Raw genomic sequence first — 20,974 nt, 5'->3', positions numbered from 1 at the left:
CTAACTGCAGAGCATTGCACTGTGTGTGTTCGAATTACCCATTAGTCATTGTGAACATGTTGTATTGCGTCAGCTTCTATTTGTTGTGTTTACTACGAAATTTTCAAATTGCCTTTACTTTTTGATTTAGCTTCAAACAATGTTGAACTTTAGGGACCTTCAGATCTCAACTTGATGTTATTTTGGAGAAATTAGGTGGATATGATCTGCCAGTTTTGGGGGTTAAATATCCTGTTTCTGTAAAAATGTTTTCTAGTGTTCTAATCACAGCCTGTGTAGCAGTGTTTTTTTCTTGTTAGGTCATACTAAAGTATTTCTTGGGACTTGAGCCTCCCAAGGCCAAAATTCAAAACCTGGTTAAATCTGAGAAGTACCTGTTTGCCAAATCTGTGAAGTTTGTGGCTTGGAAGACCAAACAAATGGAAATTGTGCTTTATATTTTACAGAGATAATTGAAAATTACACATTTCAGGCGCTTTCTAACATTGTAAATTTCTGCCTGCGTGCTGACTAACTCATTGCCCTCTCATGGCGATCTAGTAATAGTCAGTGCTTTTTGAAGCGGCCCCACTTTCTGTGAGGTCTGTATAACAGTATCTCCAAATATGACTTGAATATTTTCACTTCTGGAGTTGTACTCCTTTTAATTAAATTTGCATGCCCTTTATCACTACAAATATTGGGGACATACTGTTCAGATCTCATGTACTAAGGTTCCTCACAAGGTTCCTCATACTATACCTTTTCAGAATCGTGTATGCTCCCTCCTTATAATCCTACATGAGCACCTTCATACTGCCATTGTCGTAAGTGTGGTGCTGATTTTAAGATATTGGCAGAAGTGATGACAGTTTGCACACACGTCTTGTTACTTTGCCTTGCAATGACACTGTCAACATATGGTGAGACTTTATTAATTTGCTTACACCTCGACTCCTTCTTGTTTCTTCTGGTAGCACATCTGAAGATGCAGATTTGCTGCAATTGTTTTGTGCCACCTCATTAGTTCATCTGAACCATCCTTAATAACTGTGATACTTTCACTGTGCCTAGCTGGTTAAATACACCTGAGGTAAACTACATCACTTGCGTCATTTGCAGGAGGTTCTGTTTAAACTGCTCCCCTAGGAAACATACCTCATTTTCATTTAGAATTGCACTGTGCCTGCGTCTCATTTCCAGAATCTATAGCAGCTCATTTGGGTTGTCTAATGACCTTTGTTGTCAGCAGACATGTAGCTGCATTGTCTATAAAGCTTTGAAGATGCATATTACAGCAGTAATTGCTTGTAACTTTCATTTTTAATCTATTCAGTGACCCATGTGTTTTCAAGGTTCTCTATTGTCACTCTAGGACATTGTGATTCTGTATATTAGAATAGATGGTAGAAATCACCTTCATCATCTGCCTATGAGCACAAATGTTGGTGGTCAGCATGGCATATTAAACCAGTTGAAGTCCCCTGGTGTTGAAACATATATTATTACCAACAGGCATAAGGCACCGCAGCATCGTAGAGGGCATTTTCTGATTTAGAATTGCCAGTTAACCAAATATTTAAGGAAAACTAGAGAAAGGCCCTCGTGCTTGCAGGGATACCATACACACTCCACACAGTCAGTGACTAGTCCATTCTCTTTGAGTGCCATCTATAAATATTATCACTATATTGTAAATCAGTTTGTTTAGTGATGAACTAGATTCCTGTCCAAAGTTATTTTATACCTTGCGCATATTAATATTTAATACTGTAGTGATGTTACCATGAACTGTATGAAGTGAGTTTTTTAATGAATAGCTCAGTTATTATAGTTTAAGAAAAAAGTGTTTGCCCAATTTTTGATTTCAAGAATCTACTTTTATATTTTTGATTTTTAATGATACAATATCTTCATCTTACATCCAATATAGATAAAGGAAACCTGGATGAGCACATAACTCAAAATGTTAGCCCTCCTGTTATAAGGTAATAAGTACTAAATTCTGGCAATATCAGTTCCAAGACAGAAAGTGTATTTTCCAGATTTAAACACAGGTTCTAAGACTGCTGGGATTAATTCCAGCACCACTGGATGTGGGGTAGGAACAAACTCTAAAAACAAGTGCCAATCCACCACATCAGTTATGGACACTCTGTTAATCACACACACTGGGTCTGTTTAGGAACGCAAGATAAGTTAGGCCTTGTTCACACGGGCGTTAAAATTGAGCGTTTTTTTGCGTTCGTAGCGTCCGGTGAGCGCGGATCAAGCGCCGAGTGTTTTCTACACGTAGGAGTCAATGAGAGTGTTCACACGGGCTTTGGTGACGTGCGTTTGTCCGGCAGCGCGTTTATATGGCATCAAAAAAACGTTGCATGCAGCTTTTTCTTGGCTTTCAAAACTCAACGAACGCAAGGAAACCGCTTCTAGTTCGTTTTCTGCACGTTTATTTTACGCTTCGGAGGACCGATTATATATCCCATGATATTAATATTTTTATGTTTTCATATACAACATATATATTTTCATATTGCTTATTTTATTTTATTGTCTCATGTAATTTGTAAACCATGAACCTATTAATTTATGTTCTAATATAATATTTGATAACGATTATGTAGGGGGGGCAATCCATGGGGGGGGGGCATTTCAGTGCATAACACCGGTGTAAGCGCACACTCGACTACTGTTTCCTTACCTCAAAGTGACAAGTAGTCTCTCTTCGGGGCTAACACCAAGTCGCATATTGGTTGATCGGCGTGCAATGTGGCATTGCACCAGCTGCAGCAGACAATCAAAAGTGGTAACCGACATCCGACAGTAATTAAAAAACTTGCACGGAAATTTTTGCATTTCTTCATAAAGCACAAAAAAACTTCCTTTAACCCTACGTTGTGCAGTCAGAGGATGAACCCAGTAGCGGCGGCGATTTTTTCTCTCCCTACGTCGCCGTATTACGAGTATTTTTAAAACAAGAAGATTAATATCTAACATAGCAAAATGGTCCATATTGAAAGGAGGCACCTCAAATAAAACGACAAGGGCTTTCATATCCAGTTCCCGACACTGCCTCCACAGGTTAACACACACACTACAATTTGGGCTGCAGGCTGGCGTTAGACAGAGACAAACGAACGCCGGTGTAGAAGTCAATCGATCGCCACCACAAAATGCAACATAAACGTCTAGGACGTTCAGAGCAAGTTCGTTTATCCAAACTTAACGCCCGTGTGAACAAGGCCTTAAGGAGTGGCTGAAAATCAGAGTACAATGATAAAACTGACACAGACAAGGGGGACTAAGGAGGGGTCAGTATAGTTTGTGATAAGTCATGGCATTTGTTATTAAAACAAAAACAGCATGATACGCCTAATGAATGGTGTGAACAACATGGCAATTACAGAATGTTTGAGAACATTTGCCATTTAGTTTGTCACTGCTGTCAGTAGTGCATAGAAATGTTCTGGCTCAGTATGTGTCGTAAACAATTGCTTCTGTACACTCAAATAAGTTCTCTTCTGTGTTTTATAAGGAGATTTTATTTTAGTTTTATTTTAAAAAGCAGGTAGATGTCTTTTTTGAGAAAATGGGAATATACAGTACATAAAATGTTTTGGGACACTGGGAATGCGTTAGATTCCTGGTCGAGTTAATGTCTTTGAACAGTTTCCACATTCAAGCTGTGTTTAGATACTCTGTTTTAGTCTTGAATTCTATGTTTATGTGCCTACTGGTGGCTTCTAAATTGCCTAGTATGGCTCTAGGTTTGCCATACAATGGATTGGCATCTTATTTGGGGTTGATTCTTGCCTTACACTCTGTGCCACCACAATAAACACTGGCCCCTTGCAGCCCTTACATGTAAAGGCCAGCTTCATCTATACTAATAAAAGGCAAAGCCCTCACTCACTCACTCACTCACTCACTCACTCACTCACTCACTCACTCACTCATTCACTCACTCATTCACTCACTCACTCACTCACTCACTCACTCACTCACTCACTCACTCATTCACTCACTCATTCACTCACTCACTCACTCACTCACTCACTCACTCACTCATTCACTCACTCACTCACTCACTCATCACTAATTCTCCAACTTCCCGTGTAGGTAGAAGGCTGAAATTTGGCAGGCTCATTCCTTACAGCTTACTTACAAAAGTTGGGCAGGTTTCATTTCGAAATTATACGCCTAATGGTCATAACTGGAAGGTATTTTTCTCCATTAACTGTAATGGAGTTGAGCTGGAATGACGTGGGGGGGCGGAGTTTCGTGTGACATCATCACGCCTCTCACGTAATCACGTGAACTGACTGTCAACGCAGTGCGTAGAAAACCAGGAAGACCTCCAAAAAGCGCTTAAGAAAACATGCATTTTATAATTGAGAAGGCAGTGAAACAATAAGAAGCGAGCGAGTGACATATACTACCATATTCATGAGTGCTGCTACCTCGGAAAGAAAGCAAGGTGTAAACCTAAACTTTAAATTAAGTTCATAGACAGGCTACCGCTGGCGTTTCACATGCCCACAGGTAATGCGGGATACAAGTTTAATGAGAGGACGCAGGATATAAACGAGAGTTTTGATCACTTTATAACTAAGTTAAAATTGTAGGTGAAGGGGTGTGCTTATGCAAATTCCGAGACTGTGTTTGTGGGGATTGACAGTTAAGGCGGGTGGGGGAGTCACGTCATCATCTCCCCTCCCATTCATCTCATTTGGCTCTGAGCTGAGCTCTGCAGCTAATGCCGTCTTCCGAAGCAACTTGGTCAGACTGCCACCAAATACTCACAGAAAAATCCACAAGTTAATACACACGCTGTCTCTATTGAGTTTCTCCACACTGAATCCTCCAGGCACTACTTACAAAAGGTTACATTGACAATCGTGTTACGTTATTTTTAAAATCTTTCCTTTTCTTAGCACAAGCACAGCTGAGAAGCTTGATGCATGTGCTCCATAACGTTAAAAATAATGCATTTAATCACACTTTGCATTACAAGCAAAGGGGAGCTTTTGTCAATGCATGATTTCCTGGTACACCGATTACTTTGATCAGCGCATCCCGATTCATTTTACCCTCGCACCACCTTAGTTTGAGAAGAAGTATGAAAAAATATGAGGTTAACACAGAAAAACAGATCACCAATTCAAGCTTTATGAATAATCGATTCGCCATCAATAATTGTTTTGGTAAAGCCATCCTCCTTCCATTTTATAATTTTTCCGCCACTAGCCGTGATTAAATGAACGGTAAATAAAGTAAGAGCAAAGCGAGGGTGACTTATTTAGGCAGGCATATATATGACAGCAACACTCATGACAATGTCAATCATGTTACGTTATTATTAAAATGTTTCCTTTTCTTTTTCATTACTTCTTTAACACACTACTTCTCCGCTAGGGTAGTATTTTGATATATATATAATATATGAATGACCTCCAAAGAGCGCTGAGACTTTTGATATCATGAACGTGTCTGCAAAAACTGTGGTCTCCTGCCCTGCAAAAGTCGAGCAGCCAGCGCATAGCTGTGCCGGCCTTTGAGACGCTGACTGCGCTTCTGCCTTAAGTCAAAGTGAGCACTTTTAATTTTTTTCATCCTCCCCCTGCGCTATAGCCCAGACAAGTGCAAACACGGGACCCCTTTTCTACACCACGACAAAATAATATTAAGGCGATTCACACTTTCTTTTGCACGTATACGATTATGAGGTTCTCACCCCGGATTATGAAGACACGCACACGAGTAGAGGACTGACAGTGCCATCACAGCTGATTAATGGCGGGGACGTCTCACCAGTCTACACAAGACCCATCGCGACTGTCCTCAAAAGGCGATCATAACGTCAGCGAACACATATCTCTATACTATATAAAAGAAAAAGGCAACTTTCCTTTCTTTACACCTTTTTTCCTTTTATCCCAAACCAAAGCCTTTCTCGCTTAACACTGCAGAGGACACAAAACTAATTTTCTTTAAATGCCGGTAAGGCACATTACCAGAGGTACAAATTTGAACGTTCACATAGAAAATGTAATTTCTATACCACAGCCGTCGTGTAGCGCCTTTCAAAAGGGATCTACTACCGAGAGATGATCCATATATATTTTAGCTGCTGTTAGTTACTTACCTGTTGTGTTACACAGTCTTTAAAATGTAGTTTACCCGCAACCACTCCAGTAGTGCTCAATGTACCTGTACTTCTTAAAACGTTAATGTTTTACTGTTTAATAACTTATAGACTATATTTTATTATTTCTCTCTTGCACTCAGTGACCAAAGCTATATATATATACACACACACACACCCCTATCTACATTATATATATATATATATATATACACACACACACACACACACATATACATACATACGTCATACATACATACATACATACATACACACATATATATAATTTGTGTGTGTGTGTATGTATGTGTGTGTATATATGATGTAGATAGGTATGTATATAATGTGTGTATATGTAGATATGAAGATATGTATGTGTATATATATGTGTATATATATATATATGTATGTATGTATGTATGTGTGTGTGTGTGTGTGTGTGTGTGTGTATATATATATATGACAGCAGCAATCCAAGCTGTGAGAAAACAGTAAAAAGGAGGCGTGTCAGACGTCGTGGTACATTTTCTGATGCAGCTACCGAAAACAACTTCGTGACGCTGCCGCCAAATACACAAAACAATTACTTTGACAATCATGTTATATTATTTTTAAAATGTTTCCTTTTCTTTTTCATAACTTCTTTAACACACTACTTCTCCGCTGCCAAGCGCGGGTATATATATATATATATATATATAGATATAGATAGATAGATAGATAGAGATATATATATATATAGATAGATATGAGAACAACATATATACGTATATATATATATATATATAGATAGATAGATAGATAGATAGATATGAGAACAACACTCATATCAATGAAAAAACCAATTACATTAACAATCATGTTACGTTATTTTTAAAATTTTTCCTTTTCTTTTTCGTACCTTCTTTAACACACAACTTCTCCGCTGCGAAGCGCGGGTATTCTGCTAGTAATATATAAGTGTGTTTGTGCATGTGTATCTGTGTGTGTATTCATTAGGCAGTTAATTGGATTGAGGTGTAATTAATAAAATCATCCTCTTTAATAAAACCCTTGTGTGCGTCCAGTGTCCGTGTGTGTGTGTCTTCTGGTGAAGTGCACATGCGCGGGGCCACACAGCACATGTTCAGTCTCTTCCTGTGCATTCCCTGTGCAGAGAGATACACACACAGGCGCGCGCGAGACAGACACACACACAGGCGCGCATGAGTCACACACACACACAGGCACGCGCGAGTCTCACACACAGGCACGCGCGACAGACACACACACACAGGGCGCGTGTGCATTGTTGCAATGTTACTTTTCTTGGTTGTTTATTAAATTACAGATTTTTCAAATATTCATTTTTTCCCTTGTGCTTAAAACTCATTAAAAAAAGAGTTTTTAGCGAGCGGGTCATAAGGCTATAGCGCAAATTCTTGCAGTGTTAGTTTTCTCTGTTGTTCAAGGTTTTCTTAGTGTTAGTCAATGTTTTTACATTTAGTTTACTATTACACTGTGCATTCTATGGTATTGTTAACTATATTTGTGATTAAAAACTTTAAAAATATATATTTACATACAGTTCATACGGTCTGGAACGGATTATGGTCGTGAACCGAGGTTCCACTGTATTATTGTCAGACAAAATTACAGGCACTTTACGAAAATACAAACCAGTATTACTGAGAGAGAAAATTAAAGGCACACAATACAGTGACGTATATTACAGCCACATACAAGGTCCCTTGCCATTTAATATAGACTGTTCATACAAATGTTTATGCACTACTGTTCTAGTGCCCGTTATTTTAACGGGCTTAATGTCTAGTATAACTATAATCATTCATGTGTATACAAACAGTACATATAATGTTGTTTTTCAATAATGCTTGTATGTGTGAATGTATATGGTATAATGTATACAGTAGTACCTATACACTGTAGAGGCCACATGGGTTGTATGGCCATCCTGGCCTCCGTTCTCCTGGACAGGAGACTCCTAACAGGGAGGAGAAATGGAGCAAACCCAGAAGAAAGAGCTGGAAGGGATGGATGGACAGCCTTGTGAAAGGAAAAAATATCACTGGGGACTTTTTACTCCCCCAGCACACTAGATGGCAGCATCCCTGGATATTGGTGCCCAGTGGAAAGCCAGCAGGGTTTGCAGGGAGATTTATAGCAGCCCTGCTGGGGTAACTGGGTGCCACAAGAGGGCGCTACAGGGAGACAAGCTCCCTGCTGTGATGGACTTCCGTATGACCTGGAATGCTTCCACAGGTCAATGTCCCTGGCACCGGAAGTACTCCCAGGTCCTTAATAAAAGGGACCGCACTCCCTTGGTCAGGCAAGTTGGAGCTGGGAGGAAGAAGGGTCTGGCCGGGACGCTTCCACGCTGGAAGGACCAGGGGAGCAAGTGTGACCAGAACGTTACCTCCCCCGGAATGCTAGAAGGCAGCCCCTCTGGGCTGCAGCGGTGTCTCAGACTCCCACAGGGCTTCATGGGAGTGGGAGTTTGGTGCTGCCCTGTTGGGATCCATGGGTGCCACCAAGGAGTGCAGCAGCTGAGATAGGAGGTGCTGAGCCTGGAGAGCAGCTCTTCCACCACACCCAGAAGTGCTGACGAAAGTAGGTCAATGATCACCTGGAGCACTTCTGGGTGACCTATATAAGGGGCCGGCAAGCAGTATTCTGGGAGCCAGAGTCAGGAGGAGGACAAGGACGAAGACGAGGATGACAACAAAGAAGAAGCTGAAGCTTGCTGAGGAGGAGCGCTTTTTGTTATGACCAAATAACTCAATTTGTGTCTCATCAGTCCAAAGCACTTTGTTCCAAAATGAATCTGGCTTGTCTAAATGAGCATTTGAATACAACAAGCGACTCTGTTTGAGGCGTGAGTGCAGAAAGGGCTTCTTTCTCATCACCCTGCCATACAGATGTTCTTTGTGAAAATTGCGCTGAATTGTAGAACGGTGTACAGATATATCATCTGCAGCAAGATGTTCTTGCAGGTCTTTGGAGGTGATCTGTGGGTTATCTGTAACCATTCTCACAATCCTGCGCATATGCCAGTCCTGTAATTTTCTTGGCTTGCCAGACCTGCTGGGTTTAATAGCAACTGTGCCTGTGGCCTTCCATTTCCTGATTCCATTCCTTACAGTTGAAACTGACAGTTTAAACCTCTGCGATAGCTTTTTGTAGCCTTCCCCTAAACCAGGATACTGAACAATCTTTGTTTTCAGGTCTTTTGAGAGTTGCTTTGACGATCCCATACTGTCACTCTTCAGAGGAGAGTCAAAGGGAAGCACAACTTGCAACTGACCACCTTAAATACCTTTTCTCATGATTGGACACACCTGTCTATGAAGTTCAAGGCTTAATGAGCTATTCCAACCAATTTGGTGTTGCAAGTAATCAGTATTGAGCAGTTATATGCATTCAAATCAGCAAAATTACAAGGGGACCCACATTTGTGCACTGCCAGTTTTTCACATTTGATTTAATTTCATACAACTAAGTACTGCTTCTCTAAAAATCTTTGTTCAGAACTCAGTACTCAGATGTTCCTAGTATGATGGATGGCCGGCCGTTTATCCCGGCCAATACCCCCAAGCCGCCAGGTGGAGCCCTCCTTGCAGTATGGAGGTCCCCAGAAGACCAGCAGGGCATCATGGACATTTTAGTTTTTATACACAGCCCATGGGGGCCACTAGGAGATGCTGCAGGGAGGAATAACGGGTATTTTCCCTATGCCCGGAAGCACACGTGGACAAGGGGAAAGACAGGCTTCCAGGGTGAAGAAAAGGACTTGTACCTGACCTAGAAGGGATTGAGAGTCACTTGAACTGGGGATTGGAACACTTCCGGGTCAGGATATATAAAAGGACTATGGGAGCTCCCAGATGGCGAGCTGAGCTGGGTGGAAGGGTGGCAATGCGTCTGGGGAGTGGAGGATTGGTTTATTGTTTGTATTATTGTGATTATATGAGTATAGTGGAGGAGAGGGTGTTTTTTGCACTGTGGAGATTTAATAAAGTTAAGTATTGGACTTTTACCTGGTGTATGAAGTCGTGGACAGGGGTTCAAGGGAGCGAGAGCGCCCCCTATCTGTCACACTAGGAAATGAAAGACATACCACTGTTATCTTTTTTTGATGAAAGTAGAGTAAATTATTATGGAGGCTGAGAGGGGTTCCCAAACATTTTCATATGACTGTATACAAATAAATTCATGTGTGCTTTTTGGACTTGTGCCTCTACCATCTGTCTGTATTGGGTTAATGCATTATAGCGACATCGATCTTCCACAATAGACTGAATACTGTGTATGTATTAGGCACTTCTTAATTGGACTGAGCTGTCTTCATCCATGCCCAAGTCTCTCATAAGGAATTGTTAGTGGAAAAAGAACCACCTTCTTATAGCACTTGTCATTGTTTGAACTATTATGAGAAGATTTCTTTAAGAAGAACTTAAATAATTCCTATCACAGCAGAAAATTTTAATTTACATCAATTTGGCAGTGGATTTTCATTTAATTGACAGTATATAGTTTCAGTATGCCAAGTGTTAATAATAAGTGCTACCAAATGTGTGATAAATATTGTGAAAGAATAAGATTGTTTGTGTCACAGTGGTTATTCCAGCTGCCCAGGTTCAGTTCTCAGCCCCATCAGAATCTATGTGAAATTTACAATTTTTTATTCCAATGTGTGGGAGAGTTTTTTTTAGTACCTCCAGATGATGACTATGCTAGATTAATTGACCTCCTTTCCAGGACTGGAGGAGGACGGCAGCTTCAGAAAACAGATGGATGGTCAATATATGACAGCAGTATTAGTTGCATTACCACCATGATCAATCCAACAAGCTTTTATTTTAAATTTATATTTAATTTGACACTTTTCATTATGTGGATTATAGAAACACATTTGGGTCATCGTAACATACGAGCACAATGGACCCTGGCCGGGGACCCCAGGAGCAGAGGAGCCCACCATGTTTTTGATGCCTATGTATGTTTCTGTTTTGCTATCAGAACGGGGTCTTTGATGCTGTTACGACGGCCCTGGTTGCAATACAGTTCAGTGTTACTCAAACAATCCTTCATACCTACCTGTTGTGCATACGGGTAAGAAATTAATGTCAACAGTAAGGGAAAGTCAGATCCACAGCTTGTAAAAATAACAAAAATAAAGGCAAGCCAGAGAACACAATTAAAACACAAGAATCCCACTTCCAAACTAGGGCTAAGAAAAGGTGTGTCTTTAGCCTTGACTTGGACCGAAAGAACAAAGAGATACAAGAGAGAGAATGAAAAGCTTTATGATAGGAAGAATTCCAGGTTTACAAGATATCAGCTGTTACACAGATTTGTACTTCAAATTATTTTGACTGAAAACGTGTGTATCTTTGTGCTAGACCAGTGGTCCTCAACCTGTGGAAGTGATACGTGAAGAGTTACAGGGGTGGTACCTGAAGAAACATGCAAGAAAAAAAAATGACTGAAGCAGAAAGCATGAGTGAAGGCATAGGGAGAGATAAGCAGTCACCTTTGGAGCTATAACTCAATAGGCACAAAAATCCTACTGTGTTTTCAAGACAAAAAAAGTAAAATTTTATGTAATTGGTCCAGAAATTTAAAAAAAAATGAATATAGAGGTTGTCCACTCATCCAAGTACTTGGGGGTCCATATTAACAACATGTTGGACTGGTCTCAGAAAACTGAAGAACTATATAAGGTGGGCAGAGTAAACTGTTTTCCTTAGGAGACTGCGTTCCTATAATGTGGGTAGTGACCGCCTTCATATCTTCTATAACTCTGTGATGACTAGTGCAATTTTCTATGCTATGGTGTGCTGAGCTGGTAACATCACTTCAAGTGAAGCCCACCTAATCAACAAGCTAATTAAAAGAGCAAGCTCAGTTATGGAAGTCACTGTAGACCCCCTGGAGGTTGTAGCGAAGGAGAGAACTAAAACAGAACTGAATGCCATTATGAATAATGCTGCACATCCCCTCTCTAACACACTAACATTGAGGACTTTCAACCAGCAAATTATTCAGCTAAAGTGTGTCAGAAAACACTAGTGGGGTTCCTTTATGCCAACAGTAGTATGTCTGCATAATGCTTCACTGGGACTGCAAAGTCAGACGTTTTCAGAAGTTTTAGTTTTCTTGCTTTTTAGTCATTCTGGTGCATGTTCAGACCAAAATGTGTTTGTATATTTATTCATTTACTTACTTACTTATCTACCTATTTATATAATTTATTTAAAGAGCTTCTGTAAAAAGCCATATTTCTTCCTGGGGACAAGTAAAGTTCTATCTATCTATCTATCTATCTATCTATCTATCTATCTATCTATCTATCTATCTATCTATCTATCTATCTATTTAAAATTGTGAGAAATGCATTAATTTTGAAAGCCTCAGATTTTGCATAATGTAGTTTGCAATGCCTCATCCCACTGCAAGCATCCAAGAATAATTTTCCTAATTTTTACTTAGAGGCATTGGTGGCTGTTTCTGTGTGGGCAATCCTGAATTAATATTCGGGAAAAGTTGCAATAGTAAAAATGACTTGAAACATCCATATTAACATCCACAGCCTGCTGATGCTATGTTCAGATATCAGTTAAAAGTGTCTCACTTCCATTTTTTTGGCTAATATGTGATTTTTTGTGCTTCACTATACAAATTCATTTTGCAAGTTATTCAAATCTTATATGATGGTATACTGATATCTATAATGAATCTGTAAAATTATTGAAAATTAATTAATCAGACATATGTGACCTAATAAATAAACATGAATACTAGCTACATGCTGGCTTCAAATTACTTACAGTGAAGGACATCTGCAAATTTGTCAGCTCACAAGTGCTCAAACACTTCTGTCATCACTGCCAAATCTGTCTGCAAGAGAAATACATGTTTGAGGTGTAATATTCCAGGAAAACAGGTAGTGATTGAACTGCATTTGCAGGTTTTCTTTTTTTTTTTTTGTTTATTGGATGTTACATTCCTATAAAAAGAATGAATCTTTGTCACATGATTAAAAAATTTTGTAGCACCGTGTCAGCAGTCGCCAGGACTGACCCCAGGGATTGTCACTATTTTACATACAGTAGGTCACTCTCCTTCCAAGAATGGTTTGCTGTTGCCATACAAGTTGTAATTCATATGTGACCTTCGCAGTCTTACCTTTTTTATCCATTGCAAGTGGCACTGAAGCTGTTCATTTGCATGATGGAATGGCAGCTTGTGCTATTGGTGACTCATTTCCAGGTTGATGCATGTTGTCAGCACCGTTACAATATGTTACATTGAATGGCAGTATAAGTAAATGTTGTTTAGGGTAGCTCTCTGCTTAACCTGCCAGCATACCAGATAGCTTACAGTAAAGGTGACATATGAATTTGTATTATTACTTTGCAATCCTATAAGTTATAACCATATAGATTACTAGGGGATTACCCAGGGTTTGGTTAACCGGATATACAATTTAAAGAGATTATTTTCATGGGAATTGTTACATATGCATTATTTTCACTTTTACTTTAAAACTTTAGTAAAAACAATATTTGGAATTAACTTTTCTTCAAGATCGCATTGAATTTTGATTCCGTGTTTGGACTTACATTTTGACAACGCAACATATAACTGCCTGTGAGTGAATATCGTTTCTCTCTACTAAATAAAATGACTTTTTCGAATGTTTTTCCATGCTAAAAAGATGCCGTCAGATCATCTGCTGTCTTTTTGCTGCTGGCCAGCTGCCTGTTCTGCTTGTCGCATGTCGTTGTTTTAAGAGCTGTGAGCACATGATGCGTGTCTGCCAAAAGCAATCCAACAACTGCTAGGTTAGATGTCAGTGGACTTGTTTTAAATGATGGCTCACTGCCTTGTCACACGTGTCGTTGTGAAAATAATACTTGTCCTTTATTTTCGGCCCCGGGCGTGGTTAAATGTCTTTCTCGCAGGACGCATAACGCTGCTTGCGTTGTGAAGGGGGGGCAGCGTCAATCATTTTAAAGCCTGTACAGCCACTGTCCTTTTTGCCACTTTGTGTCTCTGCTGTTCGCATTGTGATTGCTTCCCCGTGATCATAAATATACACCTGACCGAATTGTGTTTTATTTGAAATTAAACTTGTCGTTGCTTTAACTGTGGCGGGACCACAGATTCTCATAGCATATGGTCCATTATTGTGTAAATCTACGTTTTGTGCATTGAATGATGCGAAGGCGAAAAAACTTTGCTTTCTGCTCTTTGCCTTTTATTTCTGACCTCACTTTGTCCTGCTATTTTTTCAATTACACCTGGGGCCTCATGTATAAACGGTGCGTACGCACAGAAATGTTGCGTAAGAACTTTTCCACGTTCAAATTGCGATGTATAAAACCTACACTTGGTGTAAAGCCACGCACTTTTCCACGGTACCTCATGCCTTGTCATACGCAAGTTCTCCGCTCGGTTTTGCAGACTGGCGGCACCCAGCGTCAAAGCAATGCTACTGTTCTTGTGCGATTACTCATTATTTTCCTGACACGGCTTTATAAATACACAGAAACTAACCGCATATTGTTTATTAGCGTAATGCATCTGATTGTAATTAACTTGTAACAATATAATGGTCCAGGGAACAGCCATAGTATTCCAAATACCATAACTGCTTTAGCGTTGTTACTCTCACTGCACCTTCTTCTTCTTTCAGCTCCTCCCGTTAGGAGTTGCCACAGCGGATCATCTTTTTCCATATTTCTCTCACTGCACGACTCGGAGTATTTATATCACTGTATCAGAGTGTGAATCACAGCAGCAGCTGATCGGAAAGAGAATTATCGGTATACAGCTTCAAGCACACGCTGTCTCAGCCACTGCAAAATGTTTTAAAGCCTTTCCTGTACGGACCTCGTGGTTCAGAAACAGTTTCATCCCAAGAACTTTAAATGCAGCCAATCAATTGCTCCTTGTAGAACTGTTTGTACTTATAAGTACAATCACTCCACTGTAAACTTGCACTACAGTTATAATATCTCACAACCTGGGCCACTTTATAAAGCGCGTATTTACATATGATGACGATATCATTTTTAAGGTGAAATGCAGCAAAATATGTTTATTAAATTATACAGATAAAACTTTAACTTCATTTAAATTAATCTATATTCTTCACTGGGAGTGTCGTTAAGGATAGAATAATTAAACATGTACTACGAAGATATTTCAATGTTCCTTAAACGTTTTGAAGAATCGGCGCTAAGCTTACAGATGGCTTAACTTCTATTACAGAGCTGATTGTGTGGCGATCGGTTACTTGGGTAAAGAAAAGCACTGACTGCAGTGATGGCTACGCCAATATATATTGAATATAAAACAGAAAGAGAAAATAACAACACAGCTAAAAACGCAGCGACAAATTTAGGCAAAAGTTAAATGCTTGTGTCATGAGCACGAGGCGGCTAAGCAGTGTCTGCAATGGATGTGGCCATCCACCGTGCATAAGCTACTTTACTGACATTGGCGGGCGAAGGAGCCACCGATTCTTCCTCTGCCCAGTGCCACCACAAGCCTAGAGCCGCCCCTGTGTACTGCTGCAATAAATTATTTCATCGAAGTGAAAACATGTTTAATAAGGTGCTTTAACTCCTATCATCATGAAAATGATATCACGTATACATCTCAGTATTTTAGTTATTCAGAGAGCTGTAATATCACGAATGTAATGGATTCTGTGTCCAGTTGGAGGAAGAGAGCCGGTTTAAAAAGCAAGTAGTGGTTCACACACATAGAGCACTACGTGCTACTTTAATTACGATGTGATTTGAGAAACTGGTTAATTAAACGATTTTAAGATGAAGTTTATGATGTTCTACTTTAATGACAAAATAAATTACGTGATTAAAGTGGAAATGTCGAGATTGAAGTTGACATTTCGTGCTTTTTCCCCACCGTGTGCCTTTTTTCTCTGTACCCTAATAAGCTTTCATATGACACTCAGACAGTGGGCTACAACTCGGCTTTTCACGGCGACTTTGATATGTGACTTCTTTTTTATTTCCGGCACTGTGCGATTTTGTGAACGTGAGCTTTCAAGTTTCTCCAACACGCTATGTCACTCGATCAACTTCCTTTTGTTGATTATACCACGGTTTATTTGAACAAATAGTATGCTTTTCCTTTGCCTCCACTTGGTATTCGCTGAAATTCTTATATTTTCCCCCGTGCTTTTCCCATTGTCTTTTCACAGAAGGCTGAGTTTAAGGCCAATTTATATTCATTTGCATATTCAAAGAGGCGTAATTCTGGGCGGAGTTGGGGCGTTACATACGCGCATGCACGAACGTTAGTTTTCATGCTGATCGGGATTTATGTAGCGGAAGAACGTGGAAGTTGGAGTACACACAGATTCCTGCATCTGGATTTTTCTGTGTGTAAGCACATTTCGGCTTCTGTGCTTACGCCATGTTATAGTGCGAGTTCTACGCACGGCATTATACATGAGGCCCCTGGTCCTGATGATTAATTTCCTTTTGTTTGTGCTAATGCGATCTTTACTATCATTTCTTTGTACTGTAGCGACTGACGTAATAAAGTGTCACAAAAGTTTTACTTGAACAATCACCAACTTCGTAACCCCAAACACAACTTTCTAACACCCTCAACCCCTCATCCCTTGGGTTTCGCCCCCCCCAGCCACATCAATCAATACCCCGCAATCAGTCTTCAATGCTGTACTCTGCCCTCCCTCAATTGGACCTAACACTCACTTAAAACAAAAAAGGCTTCAACCTGGCTGAAGTTATAGTAAAACAAATATTCCAATACTTACCTACAAAAAATTGCAAAAGTTTTACCTTTTCAAGTACAACACGGAACAACTGCAAAGACGCTTGTATCTTTGATTAGCCGGAAATTTAAAGGCGTTTTCTCTACATTTGTATCGCGCCAATGTTTTTTTTGAGCCTTTCGAATTCCACTGCTTTCGTAATCTCTAACCTGCTGTGCACGTGTATCGTTTTTGAACGTCTTTATTAAGTTCTACTTTGTCTTTTACTGTTTGTCTTTTAATTCTGAGCCCAATTGGACGTGCTTTTTTTTCAGTTCCACTTGTTCCAGGCTGATTATTACTTTCCTTATTGTCTGCATTTGCACCTAGATTATTCATTTTCTTTTTTGCATTTTTTTCTCTCCAACGCTTTTGGGTCTCTTTTCTCCGTGCTGTTCTTTATTCTTCATTTAGTTGTCGACGTTTCATTTATAACATATTGTCCTTATATGCTTTATACAGTATGTGCTGAGAGATCTACGTGTGGTCAAAGCATTTATGTGATGGTTTTTCTCTTCGTGGTGTTATTTGATATTGCTTGTAAGTAGGATGTGTCTTGCAAGAATCTCATGTTCTACATCCCTGCGAGACGTTTCTGAGTCAATCTCTTAGCACAAAGTCTCATATTTACGGTCCCCGCGAGATGCTCGGTGGCCATTCTCTTTCGTTTCGCAGGTCTTTGAAGTGTCTTCTGTGATCTTAACGTGAAGATCACGTATCGTCTCCTAGTCATTCTCTCCCACGGGATTTTTTTTATAATAGAGATATATATATATGCACAAACATAGTATATTTGTCCTAGTCAGCTTGAACAAGATATATAATATTGAGAGGTTTTTTAGCTTTTGGAGTCTTACCAATGAAATGACCTGTCTGGATATGGAACCTAACTCCATTCATCCATTTTCCAAATCTACTTATTCTAGAATATATTCAAATGGACCAATGAACTAATTCCATGGAGAGATGTCAGTCCATCACAAATCCCAAATTACAGATAGAAAGTGGATGAATAGAAAACAGTGAACTTGTTGTATGATCCAACCTGTAGAATCTCCCTGCCAAACAATCCCTGTAAGAAAGTAACAAATGGCTTTCTTGGATTTGAATACTGTTAAACTTTAGAAGGTATTTTAAAAGAATAAGGTCTAAATTAGCTTTTTCCCATACTTACATTGAAGAAAATAAGCTTTCTCCTCCATGTGTTGTGTGCTGACTCTGAACCAAATCATGTTCTTTAAATTTCTCACTCAATTATTTGTCCAGCAGTCCACCATATTTATATTTTACAGGCTTAAAGGGGAGATGTATCCCATTTTGAAATTCTAACACTATTGTCTTCAGAAAAATTACAGCAGATTACTGACAAAGGGTGAAATGAAAGAGTCCCTCAGCTCCATCTTTAATAAACAGATTGAGGAATTTTGTGTACATTTGCTGACCTTTGCTCTACAATTTTCACAGCTCTCCCCTGAATTTCCTCTGAGAACAGCATTAGTCGCTGCCCCCGCCTGTCCACACAATATGACTGCGTCAGCAACCTGCTGTCAGAGCTAAACCGACTCCACACTACCCCCTCACAATTAACACTAGGTGCGAAACTGAGTCCTGCAGAGAGATTGTGCAGCGTTTTACATCTTTGATTATTTTGGTTTGTTCTGCATTAAACCACTGAAGCTGACTTTGTAACATTACAATGTGCAAGAATTGTGAAAGTGACATGATGTATGGGAGTACTGCTTTACTTAGTGGCTAAGGCATGTGTTTATTGATCTTATAATGAGATACAGAAATGACGGCTGCCGGACGCATTGTGGGCATCTTAAGATAACTGGTGAGAGAAAAATTACAAAAGTAATGGGAATTTGTATTTTTCCATCACTAGACATATGAAGGTACTTAATAATGCATCTGAATTTGTTTAGTTTGAGGAGATTGTTTTGTTAGAGATTTAAATATTAAGCAGACTCTGATGTACATGACTATCTATAAAAATAATGCAGTTTATTAAGCTGTTTTTGCTTTTTTTTTACATATTGGGGTCGCAATGAACAAAAGCCTAACATGGGTGGATTAGGTGTGAGGCAGACACAAGCCCTGGACAGTGGGGCCAGCACATCGTAAGGAATTTTCACTGTTAATGTGCCAATTTGGAGTTGGCAGTTACGTTAACATAACTGTATACTTGATGTAGGAGTAACCATAGAATACCCACCTTGAAACGTGGGAAAAAGACCGTGACCAAGTCGGAAATTGAACCTAGTTTTCTGGAGCTGAAAATTCAAAGACAAAACAGAACTCCACAAAGCATATGAATTCTGGTTTGTGGCTTCTAAACAAATAATGTAATATTAACAGTCAGATCATTGGCAGTTTAACTAAAACAATCAGTTGACATTAGTATATATGAGTATTTATCTTCAGAATAAAATGTATTATTTTGTCAATAACAACACCTTGCTTAAATATTGTGAGGTACAACCAGGGTCTCTATTAAGTAAAATGTATTATTATTATTATTATTATTATTATTATTATTATTATTATTATTATTATTATTATTATATTGTACAATGGAGTGGCTGAGAATTCAGTAACTGCCCAGAGACTGCTGCTAGGAGTAGTGGGCCCCAGTCTCTCCCAATTGCTGAGGTACCACCATGATTCCTACTAGGACAAGGGGATAGTGAATGAAATCTAAATCCACATATCCTTGCACATTTTATTTTTCATCAATGGTCACTTTCTGCTAAGCAGTTTGGAATTCTAACATCAGACAGCTAAGGGTCTTTGTGCTGATGCCGTTTTTATTTATCGGCTTGCCTTTTTTATGTTTACATGGACTGATTCTCAATTTGCTTACTCTGTAGTCGGAGGATCTTAAGAGCACTCGACTGATTTTATGCTTGGCTTCTTTCTTGAAATTCTGAGGATATCATTGATATTTGGTGGAAACAGAGCTGTTTAAACTATCCAACGAAACTTTACTTTCACTGTCAGTCCCAATCAACTCAGGAGTTTCTCCTCCTTATTCAAATTCTGCATTATAAAATCACACTGATTTTTAATTTAATGATATTTTATTGTATAACTAACCTCTGCTCAAAAAATAATATGGTTTGTGGCAGATGCCGGGACACTCCGACAATGAAAGAACCAGGCACATGAGTATTTTCAGGAAATTTCTCCCCTGGATCGATAGAGGGCAGCCCCCTTGGCTTACAGCAGAGCCATGGGTTTGGAGCCTGGAAGCTCAATCCTGCTGGGGCCTTTGGCCACCACCAAGGGGTGCCCAGACGTTTACAGGGCCCTGTTTGGAAGAACTTTCGCCACATCAGGAAGTGCTGCAAGAAGAAGGTCGTTGGGCACCTGGAGTCCATCCAGGAGCACTTTAAAGAGCGCCAGTCACCACTACTCAAAGGCCTGAATCAGGAGGAAGAAGACAGATCCTGTCAGGAGGAGTGGAGGTGAGAAGGACTGGAAGCAAGAAAGACAGTCCTTTTGGTGTTGCGAACATTCTGCTTTTGTGGGGAGTGAAGGAAGTGCTTTCTCACCTTTCGATAAAGCTGTGCTGTGTGGAGAAACTTGTGTCCTGCCTGTCTGTGTCGGGTCAGGGTGGCTGTACAAGCCCTGGACTTCCTCCAATAATCTTAGCAGATTTAAAGATCACCAGCACAATATATTTATAAATGTTAATGCAAAAAGAATTTGATTCAACTGAATATCCATAGCTATTGTAATTAGAAGCTTTTGCTAAACAAAAAATACAAACTGAAAATAAAAATGGCCAATAATGCAAATTACCTCACAACTGATACACAAAACTTTAATACTTTACACAGAAGAAAGCAACGAAGGCTGCTGTTTTAACTCCTGCTTGTATCATTGCAATACAGAATGGAGGCAGCTTGAAGTGCATGGATGATAGCTTATGCTGTGCAGACATCTTACTTTTGGTGTGAATTCCTGAGTAGTGTAGATATCTGACCACTGACCAAATACAAGAATTATTAGGGCACAAGTTAAGTTGGTCA

At 39.6% G+C, this 20,974-nt stretch overlaps 1 protein-coding gene across 1 annotated transcript in view; it reads left to right on the top strand.

The window, feature by feature from the left end:
- Positions 1–20,974, top strand: part of tmem63c (transmembrane protein 63C) — a 192,761-nt gene that overhangs the window by 40,552 nt on the left and 131,235 nt on the right. The window lies entirely within an intron of this gene.

Source organism: Polypterus senegalus, chromosome 18 (assembly GCF_016835505.1).
Source record: "Polypterus senegalus isolate Bchr_013 chromosome 18, ASM1683550v1, whole genome shotgun sequence".
NCBI classification, from domain to species: Eukaryota; Metazoa; Chordata; class Cladistia; order Polypteriformes; family Polypteridae; genus Polypterus; species Polypterus senegalus.
Note: the sequence above shows the minus strand (reverse complement) of the source record. Positions and strands in the feature narration are given on the sequence as shown.